Here is a 21,581-nt window from a genome sequence, read left to right on the forward strand (position 1 = left end):
AGCACAATGCTTGGTGTATGATACGTTTCAGTTTTGTCATTCAGCAAATTTAGTGGAGGAAGTTGGGCAGAATGTGCTCAAAGATGATCAATGAATAGGTTCTTTATGGGTGTCTGGTATAGCTACCTCCACAGGACAAAGCTGGAGGGGACAAGTCAGGATGCCTAAATTATCAAAGTCAGCAGTTTAAATGTTTCTTAATTATGGTCATAAGAGCATATGTTAAGAACAAGGACACAGATGCATCTGGAAGAGGCCTTGATTGAAGGCCTGAGTTGTATGCACATATGGGCCAGTGCACTTGGCTCTCAGTAGAGGAATCTTGGGGTGGTGGTAGCTAGGAGTCTGCTGGCTTGATACTTGAAAATGGTAGTGTGACATCCACGGGAGAAGAGAACACAATGAAAGTGCTTCAGACATAGAGCCTGGCTGCTTTGAGAAAGTACACTTTTCCTTCTGGATCAGATTCATTATGAGAGCTGATCCCGGCGCCTCATGTTCCACAGGTCAGAACATGAGAGATTTCCTGGAGCTGTGCTAAGATTGCTAATGCTTTTCAAAGGGAAACTTTCCACATGTTCCTCTAGGTTTCAGCATTCCCTGTGAAACAGGACCAGATAGGGGTTGGGCATTTCTTTCCTCGTGAACCGCATGAGGGAGTCTTAGAGAGAGGAAAGTGGAATATTAAGTAAAGTAAGACTAGTGAGAGAATGTGTGCATGGGGAGATGCACTTCAAACCAAATGTTGGGAAGGGAAGTAGAATTTGAGGCTAAATATGCTTTAAAGTCAAGGAAAGACACTGGTCTTTTAATAAGTCATGTCGCCTTGCAATCAAGTGCTGGTTCTTGGGGTGTTTTTTTATACAAAGACTCATTCATTCTTCCTCTCAGAATTTTAATTCCAGGTACAGGAGAGCAGCCTGCTGGTTGGAATGATTCTTGCTCTGTAGGAGGAATTCCACTCCACCAGGCTTTTATGTTACTTAATGTGGCATGGTACCCTCTATTACTTCTCTCTCTCTCTTTCTTTTTCTTGTGTTTTTTTTTCTTGGTTTTTCAGGACAGAGCTTCCCTATGTAACAGCTCTGGCTTTCCTGGAAATCACTTTGTAGACCAGATTGACCTCCAACTCAAAGTTTTTTGTCTTGCCTCTACCGCACAAGTGTTGGGACTAAAGATGCGCACCACCTCTAGGCTCCTACTGTTTCTTAAGAGGAATAACCAAATGATAGTAACCTGTTTGAAGCTGATGTGTGTGAGGACTCTGCAGGGGAAGTCTGGGGGTTCTGGTAACAGTGATGCGAGCTGATGTACAGTTTCAGCCTCAGTGGTGTTTCTTGTCTGAATGAAGTGATTCCTTCTCAAAGAATAGGACAGAAATCTCATTTCCCTGTCCTTTCACAGGGAGTACCCATCTTCACAATGATGAGAGAAGCATACAAGGGACAGGGTTTTTTTTTTTTTTTCACGTCTTTGAGTTTTGTCCAGATGTATTGTTAGACGAAAGGGTGCATAAAACAGAAGTCAGAGGCCAGAGTGGGAAGAGTTGATAGTGCCTAGAAACCAACACCAAGAACCATTGGTTAAAATGAGATTCTAAGGACAATGGAGCAGCTCCCCAGGTGAAAGAGATCACTGTGAAAACCTGGAGACCGACTTTAATTATTGGAACCCACGTGAAGGTCGATAGACAGATTCAGTCTCAAAAGGTTTTCCTCTGTCCTCTATATACATACATACAACATGCAATATATGTGTGTGTCCATGCAGATCACAGTGCTAGCTACTGGAATAGTTTCTGCAGTTACAAATGTAGCAGTCTAGTTTTCCATACTTCTATGTCACCCTTTATAACCTTATAACTCTTTATAACCTTTGATGTCACTCTGATAAACAGTACCACTGGGAATAAGATTATTTGTATACAGACTTTTAAGTCTTTCAGACATCTCAAACATGTGAAAGTGTCACTTTCTGTTCATCTGCTCTGCAGTTATCAATGATATGATCAAAGAAACAACAAAGGAACAAAGGGGCTCCATGTACAACTGCTTAGTGGTAGCTCGAGGAGCCTAGTGTCAAGGTTAATCCTTTTACAGGCGTGTAAGACACACAGTCCAGTAGCTCTAAAAGAATTTGGCAATCACACGTGTGGGTGGGACATTCATTTCTGCATCCAAGCCTATGTGGGGTGCTGTACTCATTTACACCTGAAATAAATGGCAACAGGCAAGACTTACATGTTTTTGGAAATTACAATAATTCCAAAACAAGCACTTTCATACTGTACTGGCGGGTTTTGTGTGTCAATTTGACAAAAGCTCGTCATCAGAGGAAGGTACTTCAGCTGAGGAAATGCTTCAGTGAGGCCCAGCTGTAAGCATTTTCTCATTTAGTGATCAGTGGGGGAAGGCCTGGCCCATGGTGGGTGGTGCCATCCCTGTACTACTGGTCCTGGGTTCTATAAGAAGGTAGGCAGAACAAGCCATGGGGACCAAGCCACTAAGCAGATCTCCTCCGTGGCCTTTGTATCAGCTTCTGCCTCCAGGATCATGTCTTGTTTGAGTTTCTATCTTAGATTCTTTTAGGAATGAACAACAATGTTGAAGTTAAAACATAAAAAACTCTATCCTTCCCAACTTGTTTTTTTGGTCATGGTATTTCATCACAGCAATAGAAACCCTAACTAAGACACATATACAAAGTTTATCAATACCATAGTTGATGAGCTTGGGTTAATGGTTTTTCTCTGCCATACTTTTTTGTGTCCTTTAGAGAAAACTACCCGAATCTATGCATCAAGGCAGACCACTTACTTAGTGATGGTTCTAGTTTCACTCTGTTGCTGTAATAAAACACTCTGACCAAAAGCAACTTTGGGAGGAAAGGGTTTATTTCACTTCCAGGTTACAGTCCATCATTGAAGGACGTCAGAGCTGAAATCTAAGGCATGCGCCTGAAGGTAGCGACTATAAATGAATGTGCTTGCTCAGCCACTTGCTGGATTGTGGTTTGCTCAGAGACTCACACCCAGCTAGATATCTTACAAGGCCCAGAAACAACTGCCCAGAAGATGGCATTGTCCACAGCAGACTGGGCCCTCCTACATCAGTTAAGACAATTCCCTCACAGACATGAGTCAGTGCAGTGTGATTTAGGCAGTTTTTCAGTTGAAATTCACTCTTGTGTCTAAGCTGTGTGAAGTTGGGGGTGCATCACACGTGTTCAGGTTTAACTGTGCTTTCACTGAAAATTGCTTATATTTTTCTGCAGATGAAGTTTTATTAGTAAGTTGCTAGTGGGAACATTATTTTGGCATTTATATTTGCCATGGTTAAATTTGCCATGTCTGCATATTAGTCATGAAATTCCTACTCTTTAGAAAACATTGCACTTTAAAGCAAAAGACAAATAGAGATGATTTTAGCAAATCTTCACTAATTCCACTTATGAGTATTATCTTAGCATATTATCTTTTGACATGTCAGAAAAATGTTCATGTTTTCCTTCTGAAACAAAGGCTTCACAAAAGATTTTAAAGGGCAAAAATGATATTACACAAGAAGTCATTTTAACAAATAGCAAAGTGGGAATCTCTTGTTACCATGCTCTAGATTGTCAGAAATCTCCATTTCTACCCTAAAAGACAGAAGTGCAGAATGCTAGGGCAATACCCACTTATTAGCAGTAATTATTATTTGAAATATTTTACTTTTAACCTAAATATTAAAACTTGTACTAGGAATCAAATTCTATCGCAAAGTATTTCCTCTATTTCCAAATACACCTTTGAAATTTTTGAAGGCAGCCACAATAAAGCTGCTGAAATACTTTTCTTGGAACATGCAATCCTTATCGAGTGTGATGTGGTTTCATTTTAGGAGCCGACACTGATAATTGCGTCATGGAGATGAATAGTATACTCTGTAGAACTGTGCACTTACCATGCATTGGAGATATGCTCAAAGTAAACACTGAGCACACACACACACACACACACACACACACACACACACACACACAAATGCATACATACTCACATAGAAGCACACAGAGAAGGATGGGGGAGAGAGACAGCATGCATGAGTCCAGGTACTTGACTGTGGTGGCAAGGTAATAAGGAAATGACAGACACACAGAGACACAGAAGGCTGGGATCAAGTGGTTTGGGCTTTAAGCTAGAGAAACCACATTTACAGCTCCATGGAAGGGCATAGTGTTTATTATGTAGAGTTAAAAAGAGAGGCAAGGATATTGCTTGAAGCTGAACAAAGAGGCAGGGTTATTACACATATATAAACAAGGAGGTGGGATCTAGGGCATACCGCTAGATCAAGGAGGCAGGTTTATTTTATAATTTCAGTGGGAGCAGTCTCTCTAAGGAAGTAGGCTTCAAGCCATGATCTCATGGAGTTGGAGGAGAAAGCTATGGTGGACATATTTATTCATATTATCAACATCTACACGTGAAGCAGAGGCTTTACCATGTTTTAGAGCCTCATTCTCAGGCAAAAGGAAGGCTTGGCACTCTTCCATAAATCTGAGGTTCTCGTGTCCTTGACTTGGCTGTACCCATGTCAACAGCATACATTCAAACATGGCTTTACACACTCAGGCTTTCTCTGCTCCCTACAGATATGCTTTCAGGAGAGAGAGAGAGAGAGAGAGAGAGAGAGAGAGAGAGAGAGAGAGAGAGCGCTTCCAGCAGAGTTTAAATCTTATCCACAGTCAAATGGCATTTTCTGTGAGTTCCAGGAGCTTTATGGAAATCAGTGAAACAAGAGGTTGGAATTATGAAGAAGGAATATGGACATAAAGTAGGAGTAGTAGTGGGTGTGAAAAGCATAAAGCTTCTGAATTTACTGTCCGCTTTTATAATGAGGATTATGAAGAATTTTAGCAAGGCAAAAAGTCATCAAATTTGTAATTAAAGGAAAAAAAATCTCCTTGACATGGTTTAATTTATAAATCAGTGCCAGAGTAATTGTGGTTGAAAGGTTTCTGGGAAAATTAAGGAAGAAAATGTGATGATTTGGCTGTGTCAAATACACTGGAGACCTTCAAAAAAAAAAAAAACCCAGCAATTTATTTGATTGTAAATCTATAGGACACAGCAATAATAGTAACTGAAAACATAAGGGAATAGGCACATGAGCAATAATAAAAGCTTCCAAAATACTCCCAGCAAATATATGATGTATCTGAATAAAGAAATGGAAATTATAAATAACCAGGTCAATATTTTAAGTAGGCAAAAAGAAGTGTAATATTTATAGAAAATATAGCCAATAAAAATCACCAGATACTGTGACTATAAGAACCAAATAGACTAGTATGTTCAAGTAAAATTCAAAATAATAAAAAAAAATCAGAATAAATGCAATTTGAAGTTTGCTATTTAGATACTTGTTAGCTTTTTAGCTGCAAAGTGAATGACTCCATGATAGGTTAAGACAAACTATTGAGATGCACATCTTTGAGACAAGAGATAAAATACAAAAATCAGTGAATAAATAAAGTTCTGTCTAAGATAAGTTACAAAAAAAACTGGGACATTCACAGCAAAAGAATATTGACTACTTTTTTTCAAGAAAGATAGTGTTTCTAACAGTAACCAATACATAGATGCGTGAAGTCAAAATAGTTTATTCTCTTGTCTTTTTAGTTAAGAGACATACTGATGAAGAGAAAAACTATTGATTCAACTTATAATTTAATATATGTGTTAAGAATGCTTAATACAATTGGTTGAGGTATGTACCAGGGTTTTTCCATTGGGCTGCCACCCAGCTCCCAAATCATAATATGGAAACTTAATATTAGTTATGAAAGTTTGGCCTAGCTTAGGCTCATTTTTGACTAGTTCTTTTAACTTAAACTTTTTCTTTATATACCATTTGCCTCTAGGCTTTTTACTTTTCTTTCTTTCTGTATGTCTTACTTTCACTACTTCTTATGTGTGTCTGCCTGGTGGCTGCCTAGCTTCTTACCCTAGACATTTCCCTTTCTTTCTCCCTCTTTTCCTTCTCCTCCTTTTTTTCTCATTCTTCTACTTATTCTCTCTGCCTTCCAGTTTTGCCTATCCATCTCCTGCCTAGTTATTGCCCATTCAGCTTTTGATTAGACCAATCAGGTGCCTTATGCAGGTAAGTTGAAACAAATGCAATACATATTTATATAAGTAAAAAAATAGCACAAAAAGTTTAATGTATCATTACATCATTAAACAAATGCAGCATAAACAAATGTAACACACTTTTACACAGTTAAAGTAGTATTCCACAGCATAAACAAACATAGTAATTTTGCCTAGTTAGCATAATATTTCACAATAGAGGTGATACCTCAGTGAGTTGGTCAAATACCATAAGAAAGCTGGGCATGGTGGTTTATGCTTGTAACCCCAGCATTTGTTTGTAGGCTGGGGAGGCAGAGACAAGCAGATCCCTAGGTCTTGCTGCTAGCTAGCCTAAGCTAATAGTTGAGTTCTAGGCAAAATGAGAGAAATTATCTCAGAAAACCTGGGTGAATAATGACAATCCATGTTGACCTCTAGTCTCCATATTCTTATTCTCTCTCTCTCTCTCTCTCTCTCTCTCTCTCTCTCTCTCTCACACACACACACACACACACACACACACGTACACACATGAACATGTACTCACCACTAAACACATACAGTTATGCACTTCATATAACTGTGTGCATATACTCACAAGCACCAATTAATAGGCAGTTAAAGTGTACCAAAATACATAAAAAAGAAACAAACATTTTAGCTGTGTAATCATCTAGTGTATATAAATAACTGAGGTGAGTATATAAATGAAATGAATAATGATGAAGAGCAACTTGAATTTTAGTATTGAACACATTATATGGATTGTATTTGAGAAAGAGGATACCATATACACAGAGGAAAATGGAGAGACACAGGGATAGAGTTCAGAAAATGAAGGTTTTTTTTTTTTTGACTCGGGGAGTTGGACATGTAGTTGGGTCCAGTAGAAATTACAACAAATGAAGCAGAAATTAGCCTACTCAAATGTGTGGAAGACCTATGAACATTAAGAGGATTAGGATTTTCCAAGACAGATATTTCTACCTTGGAAATGTTGGGAAATAAATGAATATTAAGAAGTACAGAAAAGAGTTTCCCTCTATACTTAAAATATATATTGTAGTGAATGATCCCCCATGGCATCAGTGACCACTGGCCCCACTGGCCCCACTGCCTCTAATTGTACCTGGAGAGACAGATGAGTGTCTCAAATCCCAGCTGGAGAGCCCTGCTGTCTAGGCCCTAGCCCCTACACTTCCCCTACCATGGCACCCACAGCGACTAGGCAGCAGCATCCTCTCCTGCCAACCATACCCTGCAAGGCAAGCAACCACCAGCCTCACCAGTCTTACCTAAAGCTGGAGGGACAGGGATCACTGGCACCTCAGGCCCCATATGTATTGACTGGAGGAAGAGATGGGTACACAGAAGTGTAAGAATACATTCAATAACATAAAGAGCAATATGGCAGCACCAGAAACTGATGGTTCTACAACAGCAAGATCTGAACATCCCAATGAAATGAAGCAGAAGAAAATGACCTTAAAAATAACTTTATGAAGAAGATAGAAGCTCTTAAAGAGGAAATAAAAATTCCCTTAAAGAAATGAAGAAAAACAAAAATTAGAGGAAATCAATAAATCCCTTAAAGAAAGCATAGAAAAAAAATCCAATCAAACAAGTGAAGGAAAGAGTCCAAGACTGGAAAATTGAAATAGAGGCAGTAAAGAAAATATAAACAGAGGGAATGCTGGAAATGGAAAATCTGGGTAAATGAACAGAAGCTACAGCTGCAAGCATAATCAACAGAACACAGAGAGAGAGAATCTCAGGTGTTAAAGATACAATAAAGGAAATAGACTCATTGGTCAAATAAAATGTTTGATCAAACAGATTCTTAACATAAAACATTCAGGAAATCTGGGATGCCATGAAAAGACCAAACCTAAGAATAACAGAGATAGAAGAAGGAGAATCCAGCTAAAAGGCACAGAAAATATATTCTACAAAATCATAGAATAAAACTATTCCAACCTAAAGAAGGATATACCTATAAAAGTACAAGAAGCTTAAAGAGCAACAAATAGATCAAAAAATTAAAATGTCCCCCAGTCATATAATAAGCAATGCACCAAACACATAAACAAACAATACTAATAGCTGAAAAAGGCAGACCTATCAGAATTACACCCAACTTCTTAATGGAAACTCAGAAAGCCAGAGGGTCTTAAAAAGACATTCTGCAGACATTTAGAGGCTTCAAATGCCAGCCTAGATTATTATACTCAACAAAGCTCTCAATCACCATAGATAGAAAAAAACAAGATATTCCATGACAAAGTAAGATTTTAACAATTCCTATCCACAAATTTAGCCCTTCATAAAGTACTTGAAGGAAAACTCTAACTCAAGGAAGTTAGCTGCCTCACAAAAACATAGGCAACAGATAACCTCACACCAAGAAATCCAAAAGAAGGAAAACTTACAGACACTATCACCACCAAAATCAAATATAAGAGGAATTAACAATTACTGGTCATGAATGTCTATTCATATCAATAGTCTCAATTCACCTATAAAAAGACAAAAGCTATTAGAATGGATACAAATACAGGACCCATGCTTCTGCTAAATACAAGAAACACAGACATTGCTTCAGAGTAAAGGGTTAGGAAAGGATATTCCAAAACAAAGGACCTAAGAAACAAGCCGGTGTACCTATCCTAATATCCAATGAAACAGACTTCAAAAAAAATTAATCAAAGAGATGGGAAAGGACATTTCATATTTATCACATGGAAATTTCATCAGTATGAAATCTCAGTTATAAACATTTATGTCCCAAGTACAAGGACACCCACATTTGTAAAAGAAATATTACTGAAGTTTAAATCCTACATCAAACCACTCACACTATTAGTAGGAGGCTTCAACACCCCACTCCCACCAATAGACAGGTCTATACAGAAACTTAACAGAGAAATGAGAGAACTAACAGATGCCATTACTCAAATGAACTTAACAGAGATCTACAGAACACCACACAACCATAAAAGAATATACTTTCTTCTCAGCACCTCCGGGATCATTTTCTAAAATTGATCACATACTCAGTAACTAAACAAACCTCAACAGATACAAAAATATTGAAATTACCTACTGTGTCTTATCAGTTCACCATTGCTTAAAGTTAGAATTCAACAATAACACTAATTGCAGAAACCCTACAAACTAATGAAAATTGAATAATGCTTAACTTAAACATAACACAGCATACTTAAACTTATGGGGTGCTATGAAATCAGTACTAAGAGGAAAGTTCATAGCACTAAGTGCCTGCATGAAGAACGTGAAGAAATCTTAAACTAGCTTGTAAGCAGAGTCTGTGCATTTGTTTCTTCACCACCAAGACCCAAATAATCACATAGAATCTGTATTAATTGCAATACTTTTGGTCTATTAGCTTAGACTTCTTATTAATTAACTCTTACATCTAAATTAATTCATTGATATTAATCTGTGAATCACCACAAGGTTGTGGCCTACTAGTAAATTTCTGGCATGTCCTTCTCCTTCAGCAGCTACATGGGGTCTCCCTGACTCCACCCACTCTCTTTCTATCTCTATTCAGATTTCCCACATGCCTTTACTCTGCTAAGCCCTTGGCAGAAGAAGCCTTATTCATTATCCAATGAAAGCAACCTATATACAGAAGGACATCCCACAAATAATGGCACATCTGAAAACTCTAGAACAAAAAGTCAACTCACCAAGGAGGCATAGACACTAGAAAATAATCAAATTGAGGACTGAAATTAACAAATTAGAAACAAAAAAAGAACAAAACAAAGAATCAGTGAAACAAAGAGTTTGTTCTTGGAGAAAAATCAATAAGATAGACAAACCCTTATTCAAACTAACGAAAACAGAGAGAGAAAATCCAAATTAACAAAATCAGAAATGAAAAGGTATAAATAACAACAGACACTGAGGAAATCCAGAGAATATTATAATAATTATTAATAATAATAATTAGGTAATAGTTCGAAACATATGCTCCACAAAATTGGAAAATTTAAAAGAAATGGAAAATTGCATGGATAGAAACTACATACCAATATTAAATTAAAGCCAGATAAACAATTTAAATATACCTATAACCCCAAAATAAATAGTATGAGTCATTAAAAGGCTCAAAATCAAGCAAATCCCAGGATCAGACAGTTACAGTGCAATATTCTACCAGAATTTCAAAGAAGAGATAATACCAGTTCTCTTCAAATTGTTTCACACAATAAAAACAAAAGGTACATTGCCAAAGTCTTTTTATGAGGCTGTGGTTATCCTGAAACCTAAACCACACAAAAACACAGCTAAGAAAGAAAATTTAGACAAATCTCATAAACACTGATGCAAAATTACTCAATAAAATACTGGCAAGCTGAATCCAAGAACACATCAAAAAATCATCCATGTTCAAATGGGCTTCATTCCAGAGATGCAGGAATAGTTCAACATATGAAAATTTGTCAACGCAGTCCACCATGTAAATAAACTGAAAGAAGAAAACCATAAAATCATCTCATAAGATGCTGAAAAAGGCTTCAACAAAATCCAACAACCCTTCATAATACAGGTCTTAGAGAGACCAGGAATATAAGGAACATACCTAACCACAATAAAGGCACTATACTTATAAAGCCAATAGCCAACATTAAACTAAATGGAAAGTCAAAGTGATACCACTAAAATCAGACAAGACTGTCCACTCCATATCTATTTAATATAATAATCTAAGTTCTAGCTAGAGCAATCAGACAAAACAGAAAGAGATAAAGGGGATAAAAATTGGAAGGGAAGAAATCAAACTTTTGCTGCTTGCAGATTATATGATAGTATACATAAGTGATCCCCAAAATTCCACCAGGGAACTCCTACAGCTGATAAACACCTTCAGTAATGTGGCAGGACACTAGATTAACTCCAAAAATTTACTAGCCCTCCTATATACAAAGAATAAATGGGCTGAGAAAAAAATCAGAAAAATATCACCATTTACAATAGCCACAAAAAACATAAAATATCTTTTGGTAATTCTAACCATACAAGTGAATGACCTGTATGACATGAACTTCAAATCTTTGAAGAAAGAAATTGAAGAAGATATCAGAAAATGGAAAGATCTCTGATGCTGTTGGATAGGTAGGATTAGCAAAGTAAAAATAGCAATCTACAGATGGAATGTAATCCCCATCAAAATCCCACCATAATTTATCACAGACTTTGAAAATAAAAATCTAATTTCATATAAAAAATCAAAAGTCCAAAATAGTCAAAACAATTCTGTGCAATAAGGGAACTTCTAGAAGTATCACCATCCCTGGGTTCAAGCTGTTATAGAGCTACAGTATGAAAACAGGTTGGTATTAGCATAAAAACAGACATGTTGTTAATGGAATTGAATTGAAGGCCCTGATACTAATCCACACACCTATAAACACCTGATTTTTGACAAAGAAGCCAAAATTGTACAATGGAAAAAGAAAAGCATCTCCAAAAAAAAAATGTTGCTGGCATAACTGGATGCTGACATGTATAAGAATGCAATAGGTTCTTATCTATCACCATACACAAAACTCAAGTCCAAGTGAATCAAAGCCCTCAACATAAATCCAGTTACATTGAACCTGATAGAAAGTGGGGAATATCTTTGAATGCATAGGCACAGGAGACCACTTTCTAAATATAACACCAGTAACACAAACTCTGACAGCAACAATCAATAAATGGGACCTCCTGAAACTGAGAAGCTTCTGTAAGGCAAATCATACAGTCATTAAGACAAAATCATAGCCTACAAAATGGGAAAAGATCTTCACCAACCACACATCTGACAGGAGATTGATTCCAAACTATATAAACAACTCAAGAAATTAGACACCAACATACCAAATAATCCAATTAAAAAGTGGAGTACATATCTAAATAGAAAATTCTCAACAGAAGATACTCCAATGGCTGAAAGACATTAAAGAAATTGTTCAACATCCTTAACCATCAGGAAAATGCAAATCAAAGTGACTCTGAGATACCATCTTACACCTATCAGAATGGCTTAGACCAAAAACACTGATGAGAGATTATGCTGGAAAGGATCTGGGCAAGAGGAACAAACACTCCTCCATTGTTAGTGGTTGTACAAACATGTACAGCCATTTTGGAAATCAGTATGGTGGTTTCTCAAGAAATTGGCTATTATCATTCTACCTCAATACACAGTAGCACCACTCATGGGCATATTCCCAAAGGATGTACAATCATACCACAAGGACATTTGTTCAACTATGTTCATAGCAGCATTATTTGCAATATCCAGAACCTGGAAACAACCTAGATGGCCATCAACTGAAGAATGGGTAAAGAAAATGTGGTATATTTACACAATAGAGTATTACTCAACTGAAAAAAAACCAAAAAACAATGACATCTTGAAATTTGTAGGTAATGGATGGAAAAAAAAAACCATCCTGAGTGAAGTAATCCAGACCCAGAAAGACAAACATATATGTATTTACTAAGTGGATTCTAGATGTATAGCAAAGAATAACCGAGTTACAATCTGCAATTCCAGAGAAGCTAGGTAAAAAAGGGGACCCTAAGAGGGACACATATGGAGAGTCCCCAGGAAGGAAAATATTTAAGATCTCATGGATAACTTGGAAGTGGGGTAGAAGGGAGGAGATGGGGGATGGGAACATGAGGGATCAAGAAGACTGAATTGGGGGAGGAATGGAGAGAGAAAGAGAGAGAGAGAGAGAGAGAGAGAGAGAGAGAGAGAGAGAGAGAGAGCAATGAAAGATCTATCTTGATAGAGGGAGCCATTATGGGATTAGGGAGAAACCTGGTGTTAGAGAAATTCTCAAGAATCTACTAGGATGAGTACATACCATATTCATCTTTTTGGGTCTGGGTTACCTCACTAGGGATAGTGTTTTCTATTTCCATCCATTTGCCTGCAAAATTCAAGATGTCATTGTTTTTTACCGCTGAGTAGAACTCTATAGTGTATATGTGCCACACTTTTTTATCCATTCTTCTATTGAGGGGCACCTAGGTTGCTTCCAGGTTCTGGCTATTACAAATAGTGCTGCTATGAACATAGTTGAATAAATGATTTTGCAGTATGATTGGGCATCTCTTGGGTATATTCCCAAGAGTGGAATTGCTGGGTCCTGGAGTAGGTTGACTCCCAGTTTCCTGAGAAACCGCCACACTGCTTTCCAAAGTGGTTGCACAAGTTTGCATTCCCACCAGCAATGGATGAGTGTAACCCTTACTCCACATCCTCTCCAGCAAAGGCTATCATTGGTGTTTTTTATTTTAGTCATTCTGACAGGTGTTAGTGGATTCTAGCCATAAATAAAGGACATTGAGCCTACAATTCGTGATCCTAGAGAAGCTAAATAAGAAGGTGAACCCAAAGGAAAACGTATAGTTATCCTCCTGGATATTGGAAGTGGACAAGATTGCCAGGCAGGGGTTAGGAGCATGGGGTGGAGGTGTGGTGGGGATAAGGGGAGATGGGGAGAGAGAAGAGAGAAGGGGAGGATGGAAAGAGCTTGAGGGAATGTGATGGTTGGGATGGAGGAGGGGTGGATGTGGGAGCAGGGAAGTAGATATCTTAATTAAGGGAGCCATTTTAGGGTTAGCAAGAGACTTGACTCTGGAGCGGTTCCCAGGTGTCCAAGGAGATGTCCCCAGCTTGTTTCTGGGGCAGCAGAGGAGACGGTGCCTTAACTGGCCTTATCCTATAGCCACACTGATGAATATATTGTATATCACCATAGAACCTTCATCTGGCGATGGATGGAGATAGAGATAGAGACCCACATGGTACTGAAAATTTCTCTCTCCCTCTATTTTGTTCTGCTTTTGTTTTCTCGGTGAAATAATTTTGGTTGTATTGGAATTCACTTCATAGACCAGGCTGACTTCAGACTCACAGAGATTCACCTGTCTCTGCCTCTTAAATTCTGGGATTAAAAGTATGTGCTACCATAGTCTCACAATTACTTTTGATTTTTTTTTGTTTGTTTTGGTTTTGGTTCCTCAAAGCAGGGCTTCTTTGTGTAGCCCTGAGTGGCCTGGAACTTGCTTTGTAGAACAGGCTGGGCTTAAACTCACAGAGATCTGCCTGCCTCTACCACCTGAGTGCTGGGATTAAAAGCATGCACCACCACTAATGGCCCAGCTGAAATTTTTGAAGTACCCTCTCACGATCCAGGAAATAGTGGCAGAGAAGAAGACCCCTGGAGAGAGTTGGAATTGCTGAGGCAGTCCTCATACAAAATAATCAGAGATATCAAACAAATAGCCTGATAACATACTTGAAGGTCTTAGAAAAATGAGATTAAGACACCTTCTCCAAAGTAAATTGGCATAAATAATAAAGACTGTGGTACAAATTAATGAAATAAAATCACTAAAGTACAACATATGGCATAAAACAAATACTTTTTAACAGATAAAATGTTCTTTTAACAAATAAAGTAACTGTATTTGTCAGAGTTCTCTAAAGGAATGGATATGATAGAATAAATGACTCTAAAGGGAATTTCTTAGAGTGAACTACATTCTGTGGTACTACTACAATCTAGTAGTCCAACAATGGCTGCTTCACATTAGAATCGTGGAGAATCTAGTAGTTCTGCAAGGCACAAGACCGGATATTTCTAGTGCTGGAATCCTGGAGGATTCCTGGAGAGCTATTGGTCTTGAGTCTATGTTAGAATCAAGGAGTAGTTTCTAATATAGGTGAAGGAATGACTTAGCTGCAGGATAGATGAAATCGACAGAGACTGTGGGCAAGCTGGCAAAAAGTTTCCATGTTCTTTTAAGTAGGCTGCCCTACTTAGCAAGTGTGGAATAGACATAGGGTAGGTCTTCTCAACTGAATTAATTCATCAAGAAAATCTCTCACATGTGAGTTGAACAAGTTGAATTTTGGTTGATTTCAGATGGAGTCAAGTTGAAAACCAAGAATAGACATCAAATTAATATTTTTGAGCCAAAATTAGTCAAAAGAGATAGAGAAGTTTACTATATTAATAAAGAAAAGAAAGTGGAGAAAATACAACAATTATCCATTTATACTCACCAAAGTCAAGGATTTCAACTTTACAAAGTAAACACTAATGGTATAAAAGTTTAGCTTCAATGCCTTACTCTCCTCTTCAGACATATTATTCAAACTAAATATTATGAGAAAACTTTAAAGTAAAACAACGGCATAGATCAAATTGACTTAACAGACATCCTATTGTGTAATCTATCTAAAAGATCCAGAATACACAAACCTTCTCTAAAAATAGGCCATATTCTGGACCACAAAATGAGTTTTGACAAATATATAGGCATTTAAATAATTCCTATTATAAGAATATGGTGGAATAAAGCTAGGAATCAGTATCAAGAGAAAGTACAAATACAAAACCCCTTGAATATTGAATAGTACATTCTTGAATAAAAAGTGTGATAATAAATATCAGAAAGTAAATCTAAAATTGCTAACATAAAGTTAAGATGAAAGCACAGTCTCCCAGGACATTTGAGAGAGAGTCAAGACAGTCCTTATATAAAGTAACCACATGATATACTGACTCAATTAGAAAAATTTAGTAAAGACAACCCCAAAGAACCAAATAAGAATAAATAATAAAGATTGTGACATAAATTAATAAAATACTCACTAAAGAACAACATATATAGTGAAAAAAGGAAAAGTTTTTTTAACAAATAAAAGTGGGGGACATAACTCCAGCCAGTCTAAGCAAAAGAGAGAAAAGACAGAAAGTTAATGGTGCTGTTACAATATATTCCAAAGACACTTACAGGAAAATTAGGGAGTAATTTCAAAATACACATTATAAAAATCTGGAAAATATAGGAGACTTAATGGCTTAATGCTTAAGTATATATGTCCTATTAATTCAAGTGAGAAAAAATAATTCAAACATATATAAACCATCAAATATTGAAGTAGTAACTGAGTCTCTAAGGAAATAAAAGATCAGAACTGGATGGCTCCTCCACCAAATATTTAAGAAAGAGGTAACACCAATTCCTTTAATGTATCAAGCTCATTCAGTATAGCCAGTACTATTCTGATGTCACAGGTGGAGAAGGATATAATTGAAAAAGTCAATATATATTAATTACTCAGGTAAGCATAGACATGAAAATTCTTAATAAAATTCATGCAAACTGATCCTGAACATATTTTAAGAGACATATACTATGACCAAAATGACTTCATTACAGGGACCTGATATACAATACACAAAAACCAGTAAGGGCTATGTAACACACAAATAAAGTTGGATTAAGAAATCCCAAGATTATTTCAATAGTTGCAGAAAATATTTCTGAATATCTCTTTAAGATAAAAAGTTCTCAATAAACTAGGAATAGAAGAAAAAAACCTTTATTGTTATAGCTAACTTTATACTAAACAAGGAAAACCAGGAATTATTTTCTCTAAAATCAGGAGCAAAGCAAGGGTGTCTACTTTGTGCTCTCTAATTCAGTACAGCACTTGAATTATTCTACAACAATAACACAAGAAAAAAAAGTAAAAGGGATAAAAGTAGGGAAGGAAGAACTCAAGCTATCTCTATTTGCAAACCATATAATCCAATATTTAAAAGCATAAAATTTTATTCGATCTGAGAGCACCCTTAGCAATATAGCAAAAGAAATAAAAAAATAAGTAGTATTTTTAAATATCCCAACCATGTAGCAAGATACACACAAAATTAGTAGATTTTCTATATCCCAACACAAACTTGCTGAGAAGAAATCAAGGAACAACATCTCATTCACAATAATTTCAAAATTACTTAGCAATAAATCTAAACAAGGTAGTGAATGTTCTATACAATAAATATCTTTGAGCACCAAAGAGAGAAGCTGAAGATAGAGGATAGAACTTTCATACACACATCAGAATTAATATAGTGATACTGGATATATATCTGGAGACATACAACTTCAATATACTCCCCAGGAATTCCAATAATATTGTCAAAGCACTAGAGACAAATCCTAAATTGATATGAAAGCAGAAAAACCCCTGAAAAATCAAAAGTATAGAATAAAGAACAATACTGAGCTGGGCTTGGTGGAGTACACTTTTAATTCCAGCACTCTGGAGGCAGAAGCAGGTGAACCTCTGAGTTCCAGGCTAGCTTGGTCAAAAGGGCAAGTTCTAGGACAGCCATGGATACTCAGAGAAACCCTGTCTCTAAAATAATAACTACTACTACTACTACTAATAGAAAAACAATACTGGAGAAATTTCATATCTGACCTTAAACAATAACATAGAACCACAGCAAGACAAAGGAATGGTGGTGGTATAAAAGCAGACAAAAAAGACCACTGGAATAAAAGATAATATCCAGAAACAAGGCCACACAGCTACACTCATCCTAACTTTTGACAAATTTATAAAAATACAGTGAAAAGAAGGCCACTTCAACTAATGGTTTTAGTAGAAATTGATGTTTATATTTAAAAGAATGCAATTAAATTGATGTCTCTAATGCTGACCAAAAGTCACCTCAAAAATGGATCAAAGATCTTCACATAAGATCCAAAAGTCTTGCTGTAAATGGTGGTGTACTTCTTTAATACAAGATCTCATGACAGCTAGGGCTATTACACACACACACACACACACACACACACACACACACACACACTAAAACCTGTCCTTTAAAAACAAAAACCAATGAAACAGCAAAAAGAAAAGATCCAAATTATGATACTGTAAAAGAAAACCCCAGGAAAATATCACAAAATATTGGCCTGGCTAAATTCTGCTCTGTCATAGGCCAAAGCAGCTTTATTCATTAAAGCAATAAAAACAACACATATACAGAAGAACATCCCACATCAATAGTCAAGGACTTCCTGGAGAAGATTCCATCTGTACAGGACATAGTCCCAATAACTAACAAACCAGAGTTGTGTGACTCAAGTGCTATTGCTCATCAAAGAAAACCATAATCCATAGAATGGGATATGTTTGCCAACTATAAACCTGGCAACAGATTAGTAGGTTAGTAGTAGATTTAGACTCTATATAAAACAGATGAAACACCAACTGACTTAATCAACTAATAAATGAGCTAATGAATTTTACAGCATAATTAATAAAAACTCAGAGGAAGAAATGGGGTTTAACCTGAAGATTCAAAAAGCAAAGCAGCCAGCCACTGGCTCCTACTTCCACCTCTGTCCAAAAAGGCTATCCTGCTTCCAGGAATCTCAGAATGAGACTGTGTCTGAGAGCTGTTTCCTCCAGATTTATAATTCTCTCTATGGCTGGCATTAAAGGTGTGCACCACTGGCATTAAAGGCATGTACCACCTGATTTCTATGGCATTTAGTGGGCCAAAGGGATTAAAGGTGTGTGTTAACACTGCCTGGTCTGTAAGGGTTATTAGAGGAGATATTTTACTTTCTGATCTTTGGGCAAGTTTTAGTTATTAAAACATACATGAAACACTACTACATTTTCCCTTTTTGTCTAAAATAAAAAAGAAGACTACAACTAATACAAGAAAAACTATATAAATTAAGTACAATAACCATGTATGATTATATACAGGCAATGAATACATCAACAATATCTAGTCTATTTGCATTAGACAAATTCAGAGAAAATAATCCATAGCTATCCTATTTTGGTAAGTCCAGTCTTGTCTAATTTTCTTTCTATCATAACTTGTTTTCTGTGTCAAGTAAACAAGGAAAATTATAGCTATCTAGTGTTCAACTCCCTCAGAGACCCTAGAAGGAAATAATATTAACTGAGTAAGCAGGAAGTGGAAACAAGCGACTTCCAAAAGATGTGAGTATTGATAAAAACAGCTAGCCGCCTAGACAGTCATCCAAAGTTCCTCTGCACGTTTGAGCATCTCCAACTTCAGTCTATAGGCCTAGCATATCCGAAAGATCTTTCTGTGACACAGGACATTCTGAAGGACTGTCCCTCCTTGTCTTAAAAATGTTTGGTAGTCACTTTCTTTTATTTCCTTTTTATCCTAAACAATTTTAATAATAATTTCCAAAGACTAAAAACTTGCATTACATTTTTAAATGAACTATAAAGATATAATATCTTGAACAAAGTTAGAAATGTATGTGCAGTATGTTTAACAAAATAAATATTTTTTTTCTTTTTTTTTCTTTTTTTATTGAGAAAAGGAGAAAAAAAAAACAAGTTTCCACCTCCTCCCAGCCTCCCATTTCCCTCCCCCTCCTCCCCCCCTACGCCCCCTCCTCCCACCCTTCTCCCCCTCCCCCCACTCCTTTCCCCCTCCCTCTCCAGTCCAAAGAGCAGTCAGGGTTTTCTGCCCTGTGGTAAGACCTAGGACCTCCCACCTCCGTCCATATCTAGGAAGGTGAACATCCAAACTGGCTGGGCTCCAACAAAGCCATCACATTACGTAGGATCAAACCCCCGTGCCATTGTCCTTTGCGTCTCATCAGCCCTCATTGTTCGCCATGTTCAGAGAGTCCAGTTTTATCCCATGCTTTTTCAGTCACAGTCCAGCTGGTCTTGGTGAGCTCTCAATAGATCAGCTCCATTGTCTCAGTGGGTGGGTGCATCCCTCGTGGTCCCGACTTCTTTGCTCATGTTCTCCCTCCTTCTGCTCCTCATTGGGACTTTGGGAGCTCAGTCCAGTGCTCCAGTGTGGGTCTCTGTCTCTATCTCCATCCATCACCAGATGAAGGTTCTATGATGATATGCAAGATATTCGTCAGTATTGCTCAAGGATAGGGTCATTTCAGGTTCCCTATTCTCAACTGCCCAAGGAACTTGGGAAAACAGGAGGATTGGGATAAAGGAAGGTTGGACAGGGGAGCACGGAACCACAATACTTAGTTAAGGGAACCACTTTAGGGTTGGCAAGAGACCTGACCCTAGAGGGGCTCCCAGGTGCCCAATAAAATAAATCTTATATTTGTATCAATAACCAAAATTTGTATAAAATATAAAAAAAATCCAATCCAATGTAAAGCATTTAATACTAGTAGTTGCTTTTTAAAAGATTCAATAATCCACCTTTATATCTTTTATCTATGTACTCCTTTTTTTCTTTTAAAGACAAGTTCATATCTATATCCTCCCTTTTTTATTTTCAGAGTAGATTCAATAATCTATCCTATTATCCTATCATATATATCATATATATGATATACATATATATCATATATATGATAGGATATATATATATATATATATATATATATATATATATATCCCTTTTTTCTTTTCAAAACCAGATCATGGGGCTGGAGAGATGGCTCAGTGGTTAAGAGCATTGCCTGCTCTACCAAAGGTCCTGAGTTCAATTCCCGGCAACCACATGGTGGCTCACAACCATCTATAATGAGGTCTGGTGCCCTCTTCTGGCCTGCAGACATACACACAGACAGAATATTGTATGCAAAATAAATAAAATAAATATTTGGGCTGGAGAGATGGCTCAGTGGTTAAGAGCATTGCCTGCTCTTCCAAAGGTCCTGAGTTCAATTCCCAGCAACCACATGGTGGCTCACAACCATCTGTAAAGAGGTCTGGCGCCCTCTTCTGGCCTTCAGGCATACAGACAGAATATTGTATACATAATAAATAAATAAATAAAAAAAAACAGATCATATCTCATCCTTCCTTTTTTCTTCCAAAGCAGGGGCCTTGAATCTAATTTCCTTTGTTTAACTTTTTTTCCTGACTATTACCAATAATAACTTGGAATCAACATTTTAAACAATGATGAATATCCATAATCAATTTTTTTCTAAGCTAATTCCTGCTTGTTGTGAGTGTTGATAATATTTTGGGATCCAAAGAAGATTTAGGATTATGGTCAAGTCCTTACTGGAGTTTTCTGTGAGGCTGGATCATCTCAGCCAGAAGGCTTGAAGATGTACAACTTGGAAGAAACTGCATCAGAGGTGCTCTAAAATATTTAATCATCTGGGTCATCCGCTGCTATCAGAGATTTTTCAGGGGAGTCATCCTCAATCAAGTTTTATTTTTCTTAACCAAGAATGAATATTCACCTGATAAAACTTTATTTTTATTAACCAAGAATGAATTCACAGGCTCTCATTTCTTGTGGAAACATAAGTCAAACCTTTTCTCCAAGGTCTTTTTCTTAAATTTTAAAGTCAAGGCATTTTCAAAATATATAGGTTTGATTAATCAATCAACATTTATAATCAAATGTCTTTTAGCAGCTGTTGCTCTTTTCTCAGTAGTCTAACAATTCAAAGACAACACAATACTACACAATATCCAGATCCTCTGTGTATTTTCCATCTTTACCTGGAAGCTTCACTGGGGCTGATGGGAGCTGGGAGTGCTAGAATTTTTCCCCAAACCCAGCTGACTAGGCTTGGATTTGGCTCTGACCTGAATCAGTGGTTAAAAGGCTTCAGGTAAATG

The sequence above is a fragment of the Microtus oregoni genome, unplaced genomic scaffold, assembly GCF_018167655.1.
Source record: "Microtus oregoni isolate MIOR12 unplaced genomic scaffold, Mior012 000019F_ref0000042, whole genome shotgun sequence".
Classification (NCBI taxonomy): Eukaryota; Metazoa; Chordata; class Mammalia; order Rodentia; family Cricetidae; genus Microtus; species Microtus oregoni.